Here is a 3,198-nt window from a genome sequence, read left to right on the forward strand (position 1 = left end):
TTCTCCTGCCTCAGCCTCCTGAGTAGCTGGGATTACAGGCACGCGCCACCATGCCCAGCTAATTTTTTGTATTTTTAGTAGAGACGGGGTTTCACCGCAAGCAACACTTTTTTCAGGGGAGACCAAGGCAGGTCTCCCCTGAGGCTGTAGGTGGCAAAAAGCTTCCAGGTAGTTTATAATAAACCTGCCTTGGTCCGGAGTTGTGTTGAACAGAATCAGCATCTTAGGAAGTATGGAAAGGAGAAGGCCTCATAGTTTTAAGAAACCAGGACTTTCTTAATCAAAGCAGAAATGCTGTCATTGAATCACCCTTATTCAGTGAACTGACAGCTAAGTGACAACTCGTGACACTTCTAATGTATCCTCTCCTTGGAAAGCTATCTGCCTAGTATACTCTCTCTTTCTGAAATTCTTTGCAATTACCTAAGCCTTTCTTCCTATTGAACAATATATAACTATTGATTTGGATCCCTCCCTCACCCCTCACCCCTCACCCTTCATTATCACCCTTCACCTACAGCATTCCTTTAAAACATAAAAACGTATTAAGAAGTTAAAAATCAATGGAGGCCGGATGTGGTGGCTTACACCTGTAATCCTAGCACTTTGGAAGGCCGAGGCAGGCAGATCACTTGAGGTCAGGAGTTTGAGACAAATCCCCTGTTTACTAAAAATATCAAAATTAGCCGGGCGTGGTGGCGTGTGTTGTAATCCCAGCTGCTTGGGAGGCTGAAGCAGCAGAATCGCTTGAACCTGGGAGTTGTAGGTTGCAGTGAGCTGAGATCGCATCACTGCACTCCAGCCTGAGTGACAGACTGAGACTCTGTCTCAAGAAAAAAAAAAGAAAAATCAGTAGAGTCTGGGCTGTGGGCTGTTAGCATTTCGGTTACAGTTACTACCAGAGATAACTCCTTGGCTGGGGGGACGGGAAGGGGGTGGTTGGGGGGGAATAGTGCATTTGCCCAATCAGTGTCCCCTGTAAGAAAACTGATGTTTTTATTTCAGTTTCTAATCTTTAGGAAGTTGTCAGAGATGAAAAGGGCAACTTTCAGGGTAATTTAACAGCTTTTCCCCAAAATTACTGAAAAGGAGCAAAAAGTTCAGAAATGTCTTGAAGATTCTAGCTGATTTGTATGGACTGATTTGAACTTTCAGTAGCAGAGGAGACAGCAGGTTTCTGACCCTGAGATCATGGATATTTGTTTGCTTTGGAGAGGTGGGGTAACAGCTTTTCCATACAATATCCCCTAGTAGGAGCCTCTTTTTAGCCTTTTTAAGGGCAAACTTTGGCTGATAAAGCCATGCTGGAGGAGGTAGAAGCATTTATCTAAGCTCCAGCCACAGATAGGTGTCAACCTCACCTGGCTGTCAACCCCAACAAGAAAATCTTGGCCTTGTTCTGGGTATGCATAGCTTCAGATTCAGGACACCTGTCAGATCTAAGACAGGGCATGGGTTTTAACTTCATGATGCAAAGCGAAATGCTTTTGAGAGCAAAATCTCCCAGGAGTGCCTCCACCCCCAGCAACTGTGGAAAAGAAGGCGTTTGTGGGAGAGAAGGGTGGCTATAGACGTCATTGCATCATCCAGATCCCAGCTGTGACCTGGCTCAGAGTTTTCCAGTTAAAAATAACCGTGGCTTACAATTGGGGGAAAAAAAGTAAACTGTTGCATCTCCATGGAAACTAGGGGGGTTAAGACAAGCTACAGATTTCTAGCACATGTGGCAAGATGGGGTGGATGTAGGGACCAGAAGCTTAGGGGCCCTCTGATGAAAGTTGATACCCCTATTTAGCATCCAGGATGTAGCCAGACACTGCTCCAGGGTTCTGGAGACCTGCATCAAGGATTCGTTTACAACAATGTGTACATCTTGGGTCTGGTGAAGACTTAATTTGAGGCTCTGACTTCCTGTAACAGATTTGCTACTGTTTGGCAAAGCAAAGAGCAGATGAGCAAGACTGTAGGTTAGATGTTGCCTTTCAACCAATCTGGGAACCTCTGCTACCTTTCCATTCATGTTTGGTTCCTTCATTTGCATATTTGGTACACCTTCATTTGCATGTTCAGCAGCTTTATATATATAGCAGTTTATAACTAGAGGGGAAGTCTCCAGGTTTGGGGGCTGATTTGTACATTTACTCTCCTTCAGTAAAACCAGGTTTTCTTTGTTGCATGAGCTTATGCAAAGCATCATTCATTACCTTGTTTGTCTTTAAAGGTAGGTCTCTTATTATTTCTTAGGTATAGTTACTACCAAAGATAAATAACTCTTGAGAATAGTTCATTTACCCTTTTTAAAAAAAGGTTTCTTAAAATTTTCTCTTCCTCAAATACATTCTAGTTGTAAAAAAAAAATTTTTTTTTTAACACACTCATTTTGTTTATTTATTGTTTTGAGATGGAGTCTCACTCTGTCACCCAGGCTGGAGTGCAGTGGTGCCATCTCTACTCACTCAACTATTTGGGAGGCTGAAGCAGGAGAATTGCTTGAACCCGGGAGGTGGAGGTTGCAGTGAGCTGAGATCGCGCCACTGCACTCCAGCGTGAACAACAAGAGTGAAACTCTGTTTAAAAAAAAAAAAGTTTGTATAGCAAATAACTGAGGAAGTAGGGTTTGTTGACATTACTGGCCCTCTACAGCTAAATGCTTTCTTGTTTACCTGCCTGGTATACTGAAAAGATCTGAGCACTAATCCCTGTTTTGGCATTTAATAATACTGCAACCATGGGCAGTTTCTGAACACTTAAATGTCTAAAGTGTGGTTGCTAATACCTACCTAACTGGGTTTGATGAAGATTAAATGGGCTGGGTGTAGTGGCTCATGCCTGTAATCCCAGCACTTTAGGAGGCTGAGGCAGGTGAATCGCCTGTGCTCAGGAGTTCGAGATCACCCTGGGCAACATGGTGAAACCCTGTCTCTACTAAAATACAAAAAATTAGGTGGGCTTGGTAGCACACGCCTGTGGTCCTAGCTACTCGCGCCACAGCACTCCAGCTTAGGCTACAGAGACTTTGTCTTAAAAGATTAAATGGGTTAAGGTGTATAACACACCTGGTGCCTCCCTTCCTTTTCTTTTCCCAGTGAGCCTTTGACATTTAGTTTAACTGCAATCAGGCATGAGCAAGTACATGATTTTTCTGTACCACCCAATTCACATCATGCAAAAGTCTCAAAGAGGGACATGAAGATCTGA

This window comes from Cebus imitator, unplaced genomic scaffold (assembly GCF_001604975.1).
Source record: "Cebus imitator isolate Cc_AM_T3 unplaced genomic scaffold, Cebus_imitator-1.0 Scaffold121, whole genome shotgun sequence".
NCBI classification, from domain to species: domain Eukaryota; kingdom Metazoa; phylum Chordata; class Mammalia; order Primates; family Cebidae; genus Cebus; species Cebus imitator.